The following is a 21,106-nucleotide window of genomic DNA, read 5'->3' as shown; positions in this document are numbered from 1 at the left end:
TTTTCTAGCATATAGGTGGTTTGCCAGGCTCATTCAAGAAAAATGCTGAAACACAAATTGTACTGCTCAGTGCCATGGTATTTGATTTTTTTTCTTACCTTTTCCTTTACTCATGAATTTAATTTTAGTTATATTAAGAACTCTTTTTTTTGTAAAGTTTTCTTTAGCTGCACGGCTAATGCACTTCTTAGACAATATTATTTGAAATGGTACATTCCTCTTACCAAAGATTGTGATAGTGCCAAGCTGAGGTTCTCCAAAGTGTAATAATGTCAAGAATCACCTCAAATAACATTTACAATGTTGTTCAAAAATCGCTGCACGTTGCTGCGTAGCGTAATTACAGTGTCCCATTAACTTCATCGCAAGCTCTCAATGGCAGTTTATTAATGGTAAGTATTTATGCCTTCAAATACCACAAAATCTGCTCAAGCGTACATCACAGTACATACTCCCTTTCATTAAGGCTGTTCTTTTTTCAGAAAACACGAAGGTAGTTTTTCCATCAAAAGCCTTTAAATGGTAGAGTGAGGTTGGGCTGTGGGCCTTCCTTTTAAACTCTAGCGCCACTGCTGAGAGGTTCAATTAACCAACAAGGCTTAGTACGTATAGTAGTTCAGAATGAAGCATAAACAACCTGCTCAATTTCTTAGCAACATAAGGAATTTATTCCTTTTTCAAAGATTTTTTTATTGTTAATAACAACACTTTTTGGTGCATGGAAAAAACAAACATTCTTTATATATATACACAGTAAACAGCAATATGAAATAATGTGAACATTTACACACTTCCAGCATACATGGCCTTCCAGTCATACAACACACATTCATACACAGTGATCAAATAACAAAGAAAATGAAACCACGTATCGGTCATAAATCAATAGAAGGAATCCCTTGAAGTTTTTCAATTTCTAAAGTCTTTTTTTGACATAATTTCAACAAGAGAGTCCAATTCTCTGAAAGATGGTGAAGGGGCTTGTTTTAGCGCAAAATATGTAGACCAGATACGAGGAAAGAATGGTCGACGCGTTTCGAACCCTTATGAATTGTGGGGTTCTCCTCAGGACCTATGTTGGTTCTGTGGAAACAATCAAAGTGAGGTGCTTAGTGCGAGAATAAGTCAAGAGGGAAGTGAGAGACAAATACCCCGAGTCAGACCAAAGCCTACCTTAGCCATTCAACCAAACATGTAAGAAATTCGAAGGTGGAAATTCAGAAAGTTTCACAGTAGGGTGCACTCAGGGGCTGTGAAAAAAAGAAGAAATAAACAAACGCGCTGAGTAGCTAAACTCTGGGACAATGTTTAAAGTGAGGTGCGCGCTGATATTCGCGCTGATATTCACCATCTTTCAGAGAATTGGACTCTCGTTGAAATTATGTCAAAAAAAGACTTTAGAAATTGAAAAACTTCAAGGGATTCCTTCTATTGATTTATGACCGATACGTGGTTTCATTTTCTTTGTTGTTATTTGATCACTGTGTATGAATGTGTGTTGTATGACTGAAAGGCCATGTATTCTGGAAGTGTGTAAATGTTCACATTATTTCATATTGCTGTTTACTATATATAAAAAATGTTTGTTTTTTCCATGCACCAAAAAGTGTTGTGTTATTAACAATGAAAAAATCTTTGAAAAAGGAATAAATTCCTTATGTTGCTAAAAAATTGAGCAGGTTGTTTATGCTTCATTCTGAACTACTATATGTACTAAGCCTTGTTGGTTAATTGAACCTCTCAGCAGTGGCGCTTGTGTTGCTTTCTACGTTTAGCTGGACTCAGCCGCGCTGAGTGATGAGTCAAGACCCTAGTGTGTTTTGCTGACCTTCCTTTTAAACTCGTCGCCAAATTGTTAAGACAAGGAGTCAGATTAAAGAAGTTATTTAATAAGTAAATAACATACATAAAGGCCCACAACGCAGGTGGAAGCTGTGCGTGCCGATCCTGACAGAAAGTATAAAATCTGCCACAACGTTCCATGACATCATATAAATACCAACAAAAGTTCTGTAATATTACATCATAATGTCCAATAGGCTTTGGCTAACATCATAGCAGGAGTGGTAAAGTGAACACTGAAAAAAAGTCTAAAACTGCAGATTGTTTAGCTGCACACTACAATTAAAGGTATTTGTACCACAGGTACAAAGGCAAAACTCTTCCACGTGGTGAATAAATACATTTTCACATGTAAAATTGGTTAGCTCTCCCATCTCTAGATGATTCCGCATGGCGATCACTGGCCCGGCCTGAGGCCAGCAAAATGGATAGGAGAGAATTAGACCCGAGGCAGGTTCTAACTAACCGTCGCTTTCTATAAACCAATAGTTTAGCAGTGGTCCACACCACTCTCCCAGCTTCCTCTTTAAAGTGCGAGAAACGAAGACGGAAGCAACCTAGCCTGGTCTTCCCGGGCCCAAACAGGCCCACTAGATACGATCAGTGATTTACTTAATTCCAGCCTGCAGCGCACCTCTCCAAAATAACATCAACGTGAGGTCAGATTTAATTAGCGCCACCAACCGAATTACGGAGGAAGGCTCGAACAGATGCACGTGCGGACTTCATCAGCATCTCTAAATTCTGTGCATCACACAAGGGTTGGCCAGGGCGTCCCCGTTGTTCCTCCCAGTCGACTCCCTAAATATGTTCCGCTGTAGGATTGGTTGCTGTACGACCCGGAAGTGCTAAGTCTTACTGACAAATGACATGTTAAATATCAACAACGGACAACAGATATTAGACTGAGTTCACGCAGGGTCCGTTTTCAACTAGTGGACAGGTGGTCATCTTGTCTAGCGCGCGGTGTACTGTTACTGAAGGGAATAAATAGTCTGGTGTAAGAGTGCGCAAGGGTAAATGCACATTGTTGGGAGTGAGCAGCAGGGGAACAGTAGAAGGTGGACAGCGTAGTCAGTGGTGAGCAGAGGGTGCACAGCTTCATTAGAGTGCTGGAAAGCAGGGGGCAGCTGCCAATGACAGTCCAAAGAGACTGTTTCATTGCTTTGCAGAGGGTGGAGTGTATTCATAATGACTTATTATAGGTTTGCGTAGTTGAGTGATCCTAAGAGCTTTTTCTGCTCCACTTAGGTAAGAGGAACAGGTGAACAGAATTACTAAGAATAGTTTAAGAGGGCAGAGGTGGTGAGGCAAGAGTACCTTGTGCACGAAAGTTTTATGGACAGTTTAGGGTTCAACCAGGGAGCTCAAGAGACACAAGACGGTTGAATATAGAGGAGGAAGAGGATAGCACAAACGAAGAGGATAGATCCCGAACTCTCCCTTAACTCGGAACTAGTTGATCTGCAACTTAGAAGACCTTCGTTTGCAGCCGTGGACTAGACTGGTAAGGTGCGCGCGATTTTCAATTAACCCTTTTATAAAGGTCCAGGGCCACTTCGATCAACACGTGTCTTTACATTGCCTGAAGTAAATTAGTTGTATGTGTGTTTGCAGCTCAAACTGGTTAATGGCTTTAAGGCGCATTTGCAATTTTTTATTGCAAATAAATACCTACCTGTTTCTTACTGAATACTATTTGTACACCCCCGTAACAGATATCCATATTTATTACACCAATCAGATAATAGACCTTTTATCCATGTGTTCAACTTTATGCTAGAATAATAACAAAGAAACATCCAATATAGAAGTATACAGAATAGGCAAGTCAGTGGTTGGAGGAAGCCCCGGAAAAGAAAGAAGGATGGATGGAGAAAATGTGTTATAGGGGGTAGAGGGGTTCTTGTAGGCAAGAAGAGGGCCTGGCGGCAGCAGCATACCTGTCAATGGGGACTGTCAACCCATGTCAAAAAGGAAGATCATCCTGGAGTCATCTGATTACAGTCAGGCTATTCCTGCAATTATCTGGGGAAGTCATCCCAAGCCATCCTGAAGTATGCCTGTAGGGCGAAAAATGTAAATGTAATGACGAACCTAGACTCATCACAAAACTACAGTAGGATGGTGTTCTGATGACTTCTACTGGCAGGGAGTGATTGCCTTTTACAACTCCACAAATACTAATCGACAACTTCAGGATGAGTGAGAATTACTCCAGGATGGGTTCTAGCTAGTTTAAGGATGACTGTCAATTATTCCTGGATGATCCTATGACAGCTTCAGGATGGCTATTGATACATCAGAATGGCCCCATTATATTTTCAGAATGAGTGTTGATTACTCTAGGATGACGTGGTGAAAGGGAGGCATGTTTTTGTCCTTGATATTTGGATTTAAGCGGGGACTCCAAGACAAGTACATTTTCACAGTCTGATGCGTCATTTTTAGTTGTGGATTTTTGATGAAGGACACTAACCATCCCTGCTAAAAGGGCCAGGTTTTCAAGTTTCTGCAAACTCATCCGCGAACTTGCATCACCAGGCTGAGAAGTTGTGCTTTCAGCAGGAGCTTTGTTACCAACTCTTATATAATCCAGTCCACCCTGCTTGACTTTTTTGTCCTTGCATCTTTTCTCTGCAATTTCTTCCTCTTGTAGTTTGCGTAACCCCCCTCTTAAGTCTACCAGCGTTTCCCCGATTGCCACAGTCCATAATCATCTGCTTTTCCTCCAGTGCCCTTTGAAGAAACACCTGTTTTATACCCTCTGTTGTGCCAGAATAGCTTGCAATTATCTCTTGAAAAATATCCTGGATCATTAGACACTGTTTCTTCACTAAAAAAAAAAAAAAAAGAGAAAAAAATATATATATTTACATATAAACTTCAAAACAGATAAGAACACATTGACCACTTGCAATATACCTTCACGCTCTAGCCAGAATATATAAATAAAGAGGTATTGATAATAAAGGACGAATGTACAATCTATCCATAAGTAAGTAAGTTTTCCTTACTAGACAGTACACACTGTAAGCCTGAATTTGAACCTCCTGAAAAAAGTTGCCTAAATAAAATAGTTTATCCAAAAATGGATGCCTTATAGTAGTGCGACAAGCTAAACGTTTCAGTCCTTTTCATAAGTGTTACATTTGTCTCTGGAGAGCAATCCAAGGCATATGTGGGGGACATGCATGTTCTTTTTTACTGTCCATTATTGGATTAGTTAATCACAAATGTAGGTTTTGACTTAAACAGGTTGGTAATTTGTACCGTTATCCTGCAGTAGCAAACTTACTATAAAGGTTTATTTAATGTGCTTACCAGATGATTTGAACAGAATCATAGCTTTAAAATCTCTCTCTCCGGTGATTGGCCGACCAGCTTCATCTAGATTTTCGATCAGCCATTTACAAAGAACTTCCCCGGGATTGTCCAAAAGCAGGAAGTCACCATCTTTTCGAACACACACAGAATGATCGCAAGTGAAAAACAGGACGTTGAATGAAACCATGATTATGTTCTGCTAGATATAAAAATCAGGAATTAGTTTGTGTGTGGTTTAAGTTTCAGAGGTAAAATACAAAGCATATCAAACTGATTAACAGATTTAATTGGAGAAGCACCCCAAAAAGTACACTGACCTGGTGCAATTCCTATCTAATATGCCTAGATTTAGGACTACAAAGAAGTGTTTGGGCATGCACTGAAGGCCATTGAGGAAGTTACCTAATAATCAACTTTATTTTTGGAGAGCCAGAGTGTATGCTTAGGTCTTGCTGCTCAGGGCAAATAGTAATAGCAAAGTAGAGGCATTATGAGAGAAATAGAAGAACTATCAATAGGTGAACTTTCACACGGGGGTTTGTGACGGGAAATCAAGTTACCTATCCCCGCAGATGCAGAGTCAGATGCCTGCTACCCTCTGCCCACCGGCACCCCCAACATGAAAGGACAAGCGTTAAAAATGCAATAGGTTTCACCTTTTATTAAGCTAAAGACATTAGCTTTGCTAGTAGTATTGTACGTTAATTGTGCAATATGTAATGGCTTTATAAATTAAACAAAAGGCATTACTATGGCAAATACATAACGCAAAAGCATTGGCATAGAAGGAGCGAGAGAGAGAGAGAAGGAGAGAGAGAGAGAAGGAGCGAGGGAGCGAGAGAGAGCCAGGATGCTTGGTTGGAAATGCTGCCTGCGCAGCTCCTGTCGAGACCCCAACTTGAGGTAATACATAATCCTCCATTAAGGCAGGTAGATGATTTACCACGTCTCAGCCGCTGTGTAAACACCGCTGTTATGTGGTCAGTGGTCTAGTAGGTGGGTGGGTGGAGCCAGCAGGGTGGAAGGGAAGAGGAGGAGCGTGGACAGGATGGGGCTAGTTAGAGTAGGGACGGGGACCTGATAAGACGTGAGTAATAAAGCTCCTGAATAGTTATACACGTGTCTGTCTTTATTACATGAGAGACACGAGAACTGGCGACGAGGGTGGGATTGGCATGACCACTGCCCACAGAACCCTACGAGAGTGCCCTGTCCCATGCAGCGTCGAGAAAAGGAGAACACTGCCGTGCGAAGCGGAGCTGCCGCCCGAAGAAAGAGGCCAGCAGCAGGTGACCCTGTCCCTCCAGCGACTGCGAGGGAGTCAAGAGGGGGCCCGAAGCAACGAGCGCTGAAACGCTCGAGAAAAGGAAACCGTTCGCGCTGAAACGCGACTTCCGCCGGATGCATGCAATCTGGTGTGTGCCGAAAGAACGGAAGTCGGGAGCCCACTCCGACTCTGCCTAGCACCCCAAAGCGGAAGAAAATTGCCCCGAGCGGAGGACGCAGCTCCAAGAAGGTCTGCTGGTAAGCGCCGTCGAGCGCGTTGAAATCGGTGTAGGAAGGTGGATATCTGACTATGGTTACCCCCAAACTTTTTGCCTGGTGTTTAGCTGGTTTTTGACATAGTTGGCCTGGGATCCTGCTATTCAGGGCCCCAGGCTGATTGCTCTCTCCTTAAAATGAACTCCATGTACCTTAGGTGCATACACAATTGGAACTGGTTCACCTTATTGGCCCCTGTAACAGTGTACCCTAGGTACCCAGGGCATAGGTGCTTCCAAGGCCTACCAGGGGCTGCAGCATGTATTGTGCCACCCCTGGCCTGGCCTCCATATTTTGACACAACTGGCTGATCACTCAGCTGGGGTAAGTTGGTGTAATCACCTCTTGCTTAGATATAGTATCCCTATATCTAACCTTAACTGGACACATATGTTCCTATCAGCCACTCCTATGGAAGGCCTCATCAATCCTGGAGGCAGAGTGCTTGGAAATATGTGAGATGGTGCTCTAGCATGAGCTGAGCCTGTCTGCAGCTGTCGGGAACCACTCCCTTAGCTGTTCCGGGATATTGCCATACCATATACTCTTAAGTGCATTATAATCCTCGCGGTTATATGCTAACTTTGGTTTGGCTTTATCAAAACATGTCGAGCAAGGTGTCATACAATTTGGAATACTATCCCCTCGATAGTTCTGTCGACGGGGATAGCATTCCACCCTTCTAGAGGGACACGACGTGTGTAGCCTTAACCCCGGTTAAAATTAACCAGAGCCTCAGCGTCACAAAATGGACGCTGCCACCACAGACACAAGTCTGACCTCCTGCTGCTGGGAGTCCTTCCAGCGAGGGAAGCTTGGACAAAGGGTTTCCTGCCTTGGGAGGTGCGAGCACCACCCCAGACAGGATTTTGTGTATTGGGTAGGACAGGGCTGAATAGATTGAGACATGCCCGGGGCACACAAAGTGTCCCCGTGCATAAGCCAGTCCAAACCGGTCCTGGGACCTTCCAGACCCAAGCCTGGCGAGAAGCTGGACAAAGGAAAGGGGGTGTAACCGCCCCCCTTCCTGGTCCCACCCAGAGGAGGGACCTAGCAGGTGATCCACCCCTCAGATTGGGAATAAGAGTGGGAGCAGTGCCTGAGCACCTGAGATCATCCTGAATCAACTTTAAACGAAGAAGACGACTGGACTTCGACATTCTGCTGCACAGAAGACTGAAGAGCATCTCCCTTGTGGCCTAGGAGTGGCCACCCTGTGAACACAGGTACCAACCAGCAACTCGACGTCTGCTTTGCCGCCGCATCCCGCCGGAGCCCGAGCCCAGAGCCTGACAAGACCCAGACTCCCAGACCTCACAGCCCGATCCACAGTCCCTGCAAAGAAGGGACCCGTGGAGGCACCAAGAGACGTGGGACCGGACCTCTTGGAAGACACTCGAAAAGCTGACTGCGCAGCATCAGAGACACCCTCGACGTTGTGCTTTGGGGACTGAGAACCCCCACCACGAGCAGCCCTTGCACCGAAGATCAGCCCCGAGCATCTCCACGATCTGCATGGGGCCCTTTTGCATTGTGCCGCTCGACGCGCCATCCCGGCCACTAGCCACGTGGTCAGCGGCCATCTTGGCGACTAAACCGACAAACTACACTGCGGGTCTGGTTGCTCCAGACTTGCCCTCGCTCCTGTTAAAAGAAGCACCCGCTCTGACCTTGCTGGTCCGAGTGATAAGCCTTTTTCGATTCCTGCGTGGCTTGCATTAGCCAAAGCCTGTTTGCTCCAATCAAGTTGCCGACACCGCCAACAGCGAGAAGCCTGCATGGGACAGCTCGTGACCGACTCCTGGACGTCCTCGACCCCTGGTGTCCACGTGGCTGCAGAGAGAAGCTACACCTCAACGCCTGTTTGCACCCGACATCGCCTGGTTCCAATCTGGTTCCACGGTAGTCACTGGCTAGTGACTTTGAACATTGTCGCCTCTGCTTTCAGGTCTTCACAACGTCAGATCCATCCTTGGATCCACCGGAACTCTTCACATCGAGCCGCCTGCAGCATCTTCAGCTCCAAGCACCATCGGCCAGCGTGACGAAACCAGACACTACTTCGACCCTATGCACCCGCTTCCTGTGGGTGAGGTAACTCAGCAACGCCGGTGTTCCTACACCGGTACACACCTCTAGGGCCTGTGTCTCAAATTTCAGCTTTCTAGGTCACTCGGAAGGTTCCCAACTATCTAACTTTGTAACTTTTACGCACCATAGACATTGCATTGGTGAGTGCGTGCACTTTAAACACTGCACCCGAGTCCCCCGGGCCTTTCCCGACTTAGTCACTGCTAGTCCCGAACAGCTCCAGCGATTAACAAGGCCCTAGGCCTGTTTCCTTTTCGATTGGTATCTCTTATACCACTTTCTTAGTATATGGTTTAGGTGGACCCTAGGGCTCATCCATATTGTGCAACTGTTGTGTATTTTAAACTGTGTTTTGTTTAACGCTTGTGCTTCTGTGCTCATAAAGAGTTCAGGGGATATTTGTAGTTAATAAATATATATATATTTTTAATATATATCTGTGTGGTGTCCTTTCATCTGGTATTCAAGGGGGTTGTGTATGGTAATACAGCTGGCTTCACATGCCTTTCAGAGTTTAGCCTAAGACTGCTTTGTCCACGTTACCACTAGGATAACTGGTCTATAAGGTTGACTTACAACCGATCATCATAAGGGTTGCTTGGCATGATACAAGGTGATCACTAGAATTAGTGAGCAGCACATATCAGGCCAACTTCTCACAATCTGAGCTCGAGCAGCCTCCGACATCGGAAACCTCACGCCCGATGCGCGAGTATCGGCACATTGTCGCCGAGTGAACGTGGGACCTGGCGAAGCAAGGTGGGAGCCCACCCCAACCTCACCTGACCGTGGCAGCTGCCGAGGAGAGCTGAAACCTGAAGTGTGCTGCCTCCTCAGATCGACTGCCGGTGAGTCCCGATTGAAGTAGCTGGGTGCTGAGTGAACAGAGAGAAAGCCTTGTATGCAGATAGCAATGGCGTCCATCTTGAAGTCAGGCAGCTTTAAGGACAGAGCCATTGGTCATTGTGGGGTGGCCATCTTAAGGTCAGGCATAGTGATTGGCCAGTGAAAACGACACTCACGAGCTGCAAAAAGAAGCATAACAAGTGTGAGTTAACACAAGTGACTAAGAATAAACAAGCAAGAGCAAAGTTAAATAAACATTGAAAGAGAAACGACAGCAATTAACCTATCCAGGCAGCTGCGAACAGGTCGATTAGGAGGCAGAGAAGGCGGGAAGCACGCGTCACCAAGATGGTGACCCCAGAGACATCCCCACAGCGAAACAAAGTCAAGCCCATCGTTGCAGGAGGGTCGCACCTGCGGGCCCCGGAACCCCTAACACTGACCACAGGAGGGAGCATGGGTCCCAAGTGGCAAGAGTGGCTTGAAGATTTCGAAGACTACATTGAGGGATCTAAAGTGACTGTTGATAAAGAGAAATTGATCGCTCTCCGCAATCTAGCAGGTCGAGAGATAAGCAAAATAATCAAAGATCTCCCCCATGCAGATGCTGGAACTTATGACAAAGTACGTGAAGCGCTGAACAAGAAATTCCTCCATAAAAGAAATGTGGACTATGAACGTCACGCGTTTCATCAAGCGCGCCAAGGGAAGGACGAGGCGATGAGCGCATTCATCACCTGACTGCGACGGCTATCCAGACATTGTGAATTCGACACCTTTTCAACAGATGCTGCCATAAAATTGCAAAATCATAGATGAGTGTCATTCAGAAACTCTCAGGAGGTGGCTGTTAAGAAAACCCCATGAACTAGACGACATTGAAGAAATGACTCGTGTGTATGATCAGGCCGAGGAACATGCCATCAACATTGCAACAGGACGCAACGTGAGCCATGAACAAGTGCGCCGCGTCCAAGCCAAAGGCAGCAGTCGAAGAAGCTCGAAAGACAAGCAGTCGTCTCATCAAAGATATCCAGAGCACAGGAGGCGAGAACCTGGGCGGAGGGAAAGGAGACCAGAGAGGACAAAACAATGCTACAGGTGTGGATATGACTACCCTCATGCGGATGCTTGCCCTGCCATGGGTCAGAGATGTAGGAAATGTGGGCGGACGAACCACTTCAAAGCGATGTGTGGGGATTATCACAAAGAGAGGCGAAGCGAAACAACGAGGTCGTCTCGTTCTGACACCAGAAAGCATCACATAAGAGCCGTCCAAGGAAAGACCACATTGTCCTCAGGCTCGTCACACTCCAGCCGAGAGTCGCGCAGATCCTGATGGGAGCGTCGGTCACCACCCCGAGACTCTAGAGATTCCGAATACGTGAACATGGATTGCAGACCCTGACCAACTCAAAAAATATCCACGCTTGGACATAAAAGTAGGGAACCATGACACGAAATTCGTGCTAGATAGCGGAGCTTCGCTGAACTATATCCCGGTCACGGAATATGAGAGGATGAGCACTAAGCCTCCACTAACGTATGCACCAGTCCGAGTTTTCACTTTGATGTCCAAGAGACCACTTCAATGCTTGGGAAAATTCCCAACAACAGTCAAACACGACACCATCACCATACTGGCGGTCATACATGTTATCAAGGGCACAGAGGCTGACTGTCTACTCAGCCTACCAACTGCAGAGCGTCTCCGCCTTGTTGAGATCCTCTTTAAGGTCAATGATGACCAGGACATCGTCAGCAAGTTTCCCAGGCTGTTTCAAGGACTGGGGAAAATGAAAGGTTGTCAAATAAGTCTACACATCAATGAACAAATAAGGCCTGTGGCACAGCACCCTCGACGTGTAGCATTCCATCTCCAGAAAGCCGTTGAGGATGAACTTCATGACCTGCTGTCAGCAGACATTACTGAACGGATGGATGGTCCGACCCCATGGGTATCGCCAGTGGTCATCGTACCCAAGAAAGGCACCACTAGCAAAGTGAGACTGTGTGTCGACATGCGATTGCCCAACACTGCGATTGAAAGAGAACGCCATCCTGGGCCGCATCTGAGCGACATGATTTCTGCTTTGAACGGGGCGAGGGTGTTCTCGAAGCTGGATTTAAACAAAGGCTATCACTAGATGGAGTTGGAACGTCAAGTCCCGCTACATTACAACATTTGCAACCCACTTAGGACTTTTCAGATACAAGAGACTGAGTTTTGGTGTATCATCAGCCGCGGAAATTTTTCAGGAAGCAATCCGGCAAATCATCCAACATATCCCTAACACTCTAAATTACAGCGACGACATCCTTGTGTACGGCTCCAACGCCCGTGAACACGACATGGCACTTGATCGCGTCTGTCACACCCTGCTAGATGCAAACCTGACATTAAACAAAGACAAGTGTGAGTTCCCCCAGTCCACTTTAAAATTCTTTGGCCACATTTTCTCGGGTGCAGGGATGAAACCCGATCCGGACAAGATAGCCGCTCTGAACAACACCAAGAGCCCTCAGGATGTCAGTGAACTAAGATCGTTCCTGGGGATGGCCAGCTACTGTGCCCGTTACATCAGAGACTTTGCGACCATCAGCCATCCTCTCCGCATCATCACCAAACAAGGACAACATTTTGACTGGACGCCCCAGTGTGAACAAGCGTTCAGGGAGATCAAACGTGCAGTGGAGTCTGCCGACAACCTCTCGTACTTCAATCCTAGACAGAAAACTGAAATCACCGTAGAGGCTAGCCCCGTGGGGCTAGGGGCTATCCTAGCACAATAGGACGATGACTCTGACCAGCGACGCATCGTTGCCTATGCCAGTCACAGCTTGTCCGATCCTGAAAGGGCATACTCGCAACCTGAGAAAGAAGGTCTTGCGATGGTGTGGGCATGTGAACATTTTCATGTTTTTATCTACGGCAAGCACTTTACTTTGATCACCGATCATCAGGCGCTAGTCACCATCTACGGCAACCCCAGATCCAAAATGCCTCAGAGGATCGAGAGGTGGGGCCTGAGACTTCAGGAGTATACCTTTACCATTGTTCACAAACCCGGGAAGGCAGAAAACCCGGATGATTATATGTCCCGCCATCCCCATGCATCATCGGACTCCAACCCTTCCATTGCCGAGGAGTACATCCACTTTGTGGCCGACCAAGCATTGCCACCTGCCATTCCCATGGAAGTTATCCGAGAAGTCAGGGCACAAGATGCTATCCTGCAGAAAGTACTCCGCAGGATTCAAACCAACAGGTGGAGACATGATCCTCAAGAAAAAGACAATGACCCGGCGGTCAAGCAGGCGATGCAAGCATTCCGACACGTCTGTGACGAACTGTCTGCTACCACAGATGGAATAATACTACGAGGTCAACGGATCATGGTCCCCAATCAGCTACGGCAAGGTGTCATCGACCTTGCACATGAAGGCCATCGAGGAGTAGTATCAACAAAGTGAGCCCTCAGGGAACGCGTGTGGTTTCCTCTCCTCGACCAAATGGTAGAGTCCACCCTGAAAGATTGCCATCTGTGCCAGCTGACCAACAAAGGTGACCCACCGGCCCCATTGCAGATGACCACCCTACCCAATGAAGTATGGCAAGAACTTGCCATGGATTTCTACGGCCCACTATCCTCCGCCAAATACGTGGTCGCCATAATCAATGAATACTCACGATATCCCATCGCGCAATTCGTGCCATCCACAAGTGCCTCTAGTACTCTCAAAGTGCTCGATGAAGTGTTTGCACAATGGGGTGTCCCCAGAGAGGTGAAAACGGACAATGGACCTCCGTTCAATGGGCACGAGTTCAGTGCGTTTGCAAAACACCTGGATTTCAATCACAGGAAGATTACACCTCTTTGGCCACAGGCGAATGGCACCATCGAAAGATTCATGGCCACGATCAAAAAGACATTCCAGCACGCCATGGCTGAAAAGAAGGACCTGCAAATGGCCCTCAACGAGGTCCTCAGAGCCTATAGGACAACCCCTCATTCAACCACAGGACAGTGCCCCGCCACACTGATGCTGGGGTGCCCCATGAGGAATCGCATCCCGACTTGGGAAGGGGCCTTGCGAGCAGTGTCACCAATCCGCAGTCATCTAGAAATGATAGCGACTGATAAATGCAACAAAGGCAAGATGAAATCATATGCTGATGCCAACAGAAGAGCGAGATCACCATCCTTGCATGAAGGGACTACGTGCTTGTCAAGCAAGACCAACAAAGAAAAACTGACTGTCGATTCCGAGATGAACCTTTGCTGGTCACCCAACAGAACGGTACAATGCTAACTGCGGAATCTGATCAACGGCGAGTTACCAGGAATGTGTCACACTTTAAGAAATGCCCTCAGGACATGAAAGGACCTTTGGTGAATGTGATTAAACTACTTATTCCGGAAGTATCAGACCAAATTGACCAAGAGAGTAAGGGTCAGCAGAGCGAATTCCTGATCAACGAGAATACCGGGGCCATGGCTGCGCGACCCCGCCAAGATGTACAGCGACCCAAGAAACTCATTGAGGAGATATGAATTAGCACGTTGTTCTGTTTGTTTTATTAAGAAAAGGGGATATGTTATGTGGTCAGCGGTCTAGTAGATGGGTGGGTGGAGCCAGCATGGTGGAAGGGAAGAGGAGGAGCGTGGACAGGATGGGGCTAGTTAGAGTAGGGACAGGGACCTGATAAGACGCGAGTAATAAAGCTCTTGAATAGTTATACACGTGTCTGTCTTTATTACATGAGAGACACGACAACCGCCACCAGGACACGCAGGCTCCTGGGGCCGAGTGCAGCTTGGCCAAGATTGAAACCCAATGGGCTGGAATAGGAAATATTAATGTGATTTAGCTCAGGGCTCTATCCCTCTGCCTCAATACTTTAGCAGTAGGTCAGGTTGTAACTGGATAATATATGGCTGGGATCGATAGTGGCAGATGTAACAAGACCGGCTTCATTTTTACAGCGATCTTAGCGGTCAAGGTAAATTAGCGCAAAAAGGGAATACGTAATTGGCCCTGTCTCAATAATATATACAAACGAGTTAAAAACATTGCATGCACATGGAACGAAACCATAATGATAGCCAGTTTTGCGAAAGTTGATATTGCCAGATGTTGGAATGCGTCGGACTCGTTTCCTAAATAGGACGTAAACCTCAATCGCCACAGGCAACCAGCCCTTTCAATTACACAAATAGCAAACAAAATAAGGAACCAGCATTACAACGGCTAAGTTATTTGAAGCATTTATCCTTATGCTTTGAAATGCATTCATGAAAACGGCCAGTGTTTTAGAAGATGTGCTGCTCTGCACACTACACAGCTGGGAGAACGTGACCAGGATTCAACAATAGAGCACACATTCATTTAGTAATGAAAGCACACTACAAGTTGCAAGGACATAAGTAATGCTCAACAATATACAGTATTCACATAAATATATGTGTTTAGCCTTCTTTGATTGACAACTTTTCAGTAGATCGAAAACTGTTCCATTTGGTAGAGAATCTTGAATACACGCAGGTGCACTTGGAACCAACATGGGACCTACAATACACGGGCAATAATTTATTTTTCCTTACGGCGAAGAACTTGCTGTAAAACACATTTTTTAGGCTTTTTACAATTTTCCACAACTTACACGGGCACGCACTACGTCACACATACACAAAAATACACATGCTCAAACACAAAAGGTGCATATTAAACAAGCAGGCAGGCTGATACAGACAAACATCAAACACACATAATGCACACACATTGCAACGCAGGCATAACACGTACGAAGTACACACAAGCAGGGAGCTGCGTCTGAATTTGGCCCCTTAATGAAAACTCGTGCTTTCCGAAAAATGAGGAAGCTGGTCTGGGACGTAAATTGAGCAGCTGGGACCGAGAGCGGAGGATCGACGATGCTGCTCTTTTTTTTTTTTTAAAGAAAGGCAGCGCTATGAATGGGGGTTCTGACACAGGATGGGCGCGTGGAGCTTGCCCCGATGGACTAACATCTACCCCCTGGTAGCAGCTGCAGCACTTACCGGAGTATACGCTGGAATCGATGAACGAAGTGGAGTGGGAAAAATAAAGAGACGGATACCAATCCATCTGTCCCTTATATGGCCATTGCACTCACGGCGGTCTTCGTTCTGGCCGCAGAACAATAAAGTCACTTCCGGCGCTCCCGGATGTGCGTAGGCTTTTGCAAGAGGAATCCTCCAGAGAGCTGCTCTCCATTGAGGACCTGCGGTTCGAGTCCCAGCCAGCCGGCAGACTGATGGTTTACAGTAGGTGATTTTGGCATTGTGTTCAAGGCAGATGTGCTTTTTAAAAATGTATTTTAGTATTGTGATGGAGTGAATTCGGCAGTCACCATGACGACAAAGCTTGTTTTCCTTTGCAAGACCTATTTCTCGGGCCATGAGCAGGTCTGTCAGCAGTTGTTTAATGAGTCTAACAATCGTATTCCACTAAACTATGTGTTTATGGAAATACTCTATGAAGGAAGTGCAGCCTGAGGGTACGGAAAGTATCATTTGCAATCACAGCAGCGCCTCCCGGCATTCCGCATTCATAAACAGTTTGGGGGTTTGTAGGGCTTTTGGATTTTAGGGCGTACATGGTCATTTTAGGGTTGAGGGTGGATTTGTGTTGTGGGGTGCGAGGGTTAATTTTAGGGTTTAAGGTGTGTTTGGGTTTTAGTGTACAAGGGTTAATATTAGGGTGTGTTTGTGTTTGGTGTGCAAGGATTAATTTGGGGGTTCAGGGTGTGTTTGGGTTTTTGGGTGCAAGGGTTAATTTGGAGGTTCAGGGTGTGTTTGGGTTTTTGGGTGCCAGGGTTAGTTTTAGGGTTTAGGGTGTGTTTGGGTTTGGTGTGCAAGGGTTAATTTGAGGGTTCAGGGTGTGTTTGGGTTTTGGGGTGCCAGGGTTAATTTTAGGGCTTAGGGTGTGTTTGGGTTTGGGGTGCAAGGGTTAATTTGGGGGTTCAGGGTGTGTTTGGGTTTTGGGGTGCCAGGGTTAATTTTAGGGTTTAGGGTGTGTTTGGGTTTGGGGTGCAAGGGCTAATTTGGGGGTTCAGGGTGTGTTTGGGTTTTGGGGAGCCAGGGTTAATTTTATATTGGGGATCAGGGTGTGTTTGGGTTTCGGGGTGCAAGGGTTAATTTGGGGGTCCAGGGTGTGTTTGGGTTTTGGAGTGCCAGGGTTAATTTTAGGGTTCATGGTGTGTTTGGGTTTTGGGGTGCAAGTGTTAATATTGGGGTTCTGGGTGTGTTTGGGTTTTGGGGTGCAAGGGTTAATTTGGGGGTTCAGGGTGTGTTTGGGTTTTGGGGTGCCAGGGTTAATTTTAGGGTTTAGGGTGTGTTTGGGTTTGGGGTGCAAGGGTTAATATTGGGGTTCAGGGTGTGTTTGGATTTTGGGGTGCAAGGGTTAATTTGGGGGTTCAGTGTGTGTTTGGATTTTGGGGTGCCAGGGTTAATTTGGGGGTTCAGGGTGTGTTTGGATTTTGGGGTGCCAGGGTTAATTTTAGGGTTTAGGGTGTGTTTGGGTTTTGGGGTGCAAGGGTTAATATTGGGGTTCAGGGTGTGTTTGGGTTTTGGGGTGCAAGGGTTAATTTGGGGGTTCAGGGTGTGTTTGGGTTTTGGGGCTCCCAGCTGCAGGAGGTCAGACTTTTATCTGCAATTCATTGTGCAATTATCCAACAGTTTGTATTTTTCTGGAAAACTTGCTCTTTAAATAGACAAGAAATTCCTGTTAAAATCACCAGACGCAAAATCATCTTATTGAAAACACAATAGTACCTTTGAAGTATTCAGATGCTTATTTTCAAATCACCCCAAAGTCATCAGGAACAATGTCATCTTGTAAAGTTATCGGAGAGTCATTTACCAGTCATCCTCAGATCATCAGGAATAATGACACCTACTAAAGTCATCAGATACTCATTTTCAAGTCATCCTCAAATCATCAGGCTGAGCTTCTGCAGCTTGCTGGTGACTTGGCTTGATGATGTCTGATGACGTGTAAATGACTTCTAAGGTAGTTGGATGATCATCCAATGACTCTGGGATGGCTTCTAAAGTAATCCTGTTTTGACCTGGGAAGAATACCTCATATGCTCAACATTGGTATACACGGGGAAAGGAAAGGCCCCTTTTTGCACCGTAAGCTGCCAAATGTCAATTTCTCAAATTACTGACTTTATTGCACGAACAAATTATGCAAATAAAGACTGCTATGCAATGCTAGGCGCACCAAGTAGACTTCAGCAGTGGTGGTTTAATTTTTTGACAAGGTTTTGCTTATTCTACAAGTGGGTAAAGGATGTGACCTGTCCGTTTTTTACTCTGATGGAATTCTTAACCCAGTTGCATAGCTGGAGGGTGACTAGTATTTCGACTTTTCCTACCTGTGTTTTATTATGTCCAGTCTGATAATGCTGCTTGGTACACATTCCCATATTCGTGTTATGCGACAGCGCATGTGTATTTCTCTCATGTAGCACTATGAATCATTTGGTGGTTCGTTCATGTATGCGGTGGCGTTACATTGTGCTCGTGCTGTCATTAGAAGATGCACATATTGAATAATGCTCTTCGTTATACTGGTTATTGCGTGCTGTTACTATGTTGTGTTTTGGTTTTGAGGGAGCAGGAGCGCGGGGAGAGAATGCTGGAAAGGTATATAGAAGGTGGGAAAGATTGTTAAGCATTCATTTGTCACATCTGACTTGTATGTAATTTGTTGAGGATTAAAGTCCACTCCTTAGAAGTCTCTGACTCCGTGGATTTGTTCATTCTAGGAAATTTCTCCTTACTTTAAACTGGTGATAAGCGAGTACGGATTTACTTGTGCAGGTTGAAGTGAGTTGCGCCTCTGCTATGTTTTTTAGGTCTCGCCTAGCGTCGCAGCGCAAAGCCCCGCTTGCTCAGCGAGAGATTTTGTGGATGAAGGGTTTTCAGAAAGGGACTCGAAGCCCCGCCCCTCATTTCCATTGGCTTGCGTCACCGTTTATGCTAAACAGTGACCTGCCATTGGAAATGGGGGTTTGGAGCCGCTTTCGCCTTTTTGTCCTGCCCATCCGGACTGCCATCTATTTTTCACTCAGCCCCGTGTTTATTTTTTGCATCGCGCTTTCAGTGAAAGTGCGATGCAAATATAAACAAGCGGCTGAATGAAAACAGATGGCAAGCGCTTGTTTTTTATCTAAACAATGCGTGAATGTGCACATGCCCTTGGGAGCGTTTGGAGGGGATGTCCATAACATTAGCATCCAGACGGCGGACTCTGCATAAAAGTTAAGCTTTTGTGGATGAGGGCTCGGAATAAAAGGTAAGCTTAAGTGGATTATGCGTTTCTGATTGGTTTATTTATGTCTTTTTGGTGATATTGGTTCAATCAATCAATCATTCAAGACATTTGTAAAGCGCGCTACTCACCCGCTAGGGTCTCAAGGCGCTGGGAGGGGGGGGGGGGGGGGGGCTACTGCTCGAACAGCCAGGTCTTGAGTTGTTTCCTGAAGGAGAGATGGTCCTGGGTCAGCCGTAGGTGGGTGGGGAGGGAATTCCATGTCTTGGCCGCCAGGTAGGAGAAGGATCTTCCGGCGGTGAATTTGCGAATTCGTGTGACGGAGGCGAGGGCGAGGCTGGCGGATCGGAGCTGGCGGTTGGGTGTGTAGAATGTGAGGCGGCTGTTGAGGTATTTCGGGCCCATGTCGTGGAGGGCCTTGTGTGCGTGGGTGAGGAGTCTGAATGTGATCCTCTTGCTGACGGGGAGCCAGTGCAGGTCTTTCAGATGGGCAGAGATGTGGCTGCGATGAGGGATGTCCAGGATGAGTCGTGAAGAAGCGTTCTGTATGCGCTGGAGTCTTTTCTGGAGTTTGGCTGTGGTTCCAGCATAGAGGGTGTTCCCGTAGTCCAGTCGGCTGGTGAGGAAACAAATCTAAAATTCTTTTCAATTTGGTTAAGGAGCTTGCAGGCGCTAACACTTCTTCTAAACCTCCCCCCTCAACAGTCTTGAGTGTGAGGAACTGGCTATATATTTCACTTCCAAGATTGAGAACATTCATCAAGATATAGCATCACAACAGCAATCTCAATCTATATGTTCGCATAATCTCGAACCTTATATCGATGTCAGCATGGCCCAAGCTCATCTGCCCCACACGCTACTTACTTCTTGGCCCGAGATAGACATCCCAGGTTTACAGAACATCCTAGGGAAAGTCAAATCTGGGTCGCCAGTTGACCCTCTCCCGATTTCTATACTTAGACTCTTGGACACCTCTTCCCTGGCCGTGCTATGTCAAACCTTAAACCTATCTCTTTCCACAGCCACGGTCCTGGCACCTTGGAAACATGCCATGGTCTCCCCCTCCTTAAGAAACCTACGGCTGATCCCAAGATCTTAGCAAACTTTCGCCCGATATCCCTCCTACCTGCACTTTCCAAAGTCTTGGAAAAACACGTTCATGAACATCTTACCAAGTTCACGGAGGCTAATAACATTCTACACCCTGCCCAATCTGGTTTCCGCACAGGATTTTCGACGGAAACCACTCTACTTGGAGTCGTGGAAAATCTTCGACGTCTGGTCGACATGGGTAACTCCGCCGCGCTGTTTCTTCTTGACCTCAGCGCGGCGTTTGACACCATCTCCCATAACACTCTGCTCGCTTCCCTCTCTAATATGGGCTTAAGAGGAAAGGCACTAGATTGGATAGCATCTTTCCTGACACTCAGGACTTTCCAAATTACCTCTAGCAATGCGACATCCAAGATCCATTTTTCTACGCACGGAGTCCCACAGGGTTCAGTATTAAGCCCCCTGCTTTTTAACCTTTATGCAGCCCTGTTGGCCCAGATCGCTGAATCTGATGGCCTCACCATGTACACATACGCTGACGCTCCCAAATCATATTCTCACTTTCGGATGAGAACCAAGATACTCCTTCATGCCTTTAGACTGGCCTTAGGAACATTTCATCCTGGATGACCAAAAATATGCTCAAACTCAATGGCAGTAAAACCGAGGTTCTGATAGTAGGCCCCGACCAGAACCTCTGGAACTCCAGACACTGGCCATCTGAAATGGGCCCCCTGCCTTCTCCATCGTACCAGGTCCGCAATCTGGGCTTTATCATTGACAGAGACCTAACCATGGAGCCCCAGGTGAGCGTTCTCTCAGCCACCTGTTTTACGATCCTAAGATGGCTTAGAAAAATCTTATGGATGCTCCCTGGTGACACCCAAAAGACAGTCGTCAATGCATTAATTACCTCCCGCCTGGACTACGGGAATGTCCTTTACCTGGGGGCATCCCAGGCAGTTACAAGGCGCCTCCAACTAGTACAGAATGCGGCAGCTAGGCTGCTCTGTAAATGCAACACGAGAGACCGTATGTCCAGTCACTTAAAGGCACTTCACTGGCTAAAAATTGACAA

The 21,106-nt window shown here is 46.4% G+C and overlaps 1 protein-coding gene and 1 long non-coding RNA gene across 3 annotated transcripts in view; one reads left to right on the top strand and one right to left on the bottom strand.

Annotated features, from left to right (window-relative positions):
• Positions 1-1,870: 1,870 nt before the first annotated feature.
• On the bottom strand, positions 1,871-15,831 carry LOC147692556 (uncharacterized). Of its 2 annotated transcripts, none has more exons than XR_015300048.1 (3): positions 15,711-15,831; positions 5,167-5,365; positions 1,871-4,678 (listed from the first exon to the last, which is right to left on the bottom strand). It is a non-coding gene; the product is annotated as an uncharacterized LOC147692556 (long non-coding RNA). The 2 variants fall into 2 exon arrangements; XR_015300049.1 differs by having other exon boundaries at positions 5,167-5,368; positions 15,711-15,812.
• Positions 15,832-15,848: 17 nt separating this feature from the next.
• The window catches only part of RNF123 (ring finger protein 123), a 2,099,603-nt gene continuing 2,094,345 nt past the window's right edge, over positions 15,849-21,106 (top strand). The window contains exon 1 of the mRNA XM_086938772.1: positions 15,849-15,956. The gene's annotated coding sequence lies outside the window, so the exon portion shown is untranslated. The remainder of the gene's footprint in view (positions 15,957-21,106) is intronic.

This window comes from Lissotriton vulgaris, chromosome 9 (assembly GCF_964263255.1).
Source record: "Lissotriton vulgaris chromosome 9, aLisVul1.2, whole genome shotgun sequence".
Lineage (NCBI taxonomy): Eukaryota > Metazoa > Chordata > Amphibia > Caudata > Salamandridae > Lissotriton > Lissotriton vulgaris.
This window is presented reverse-complemented; position numbering and strand designations above follow the sequence as displayed.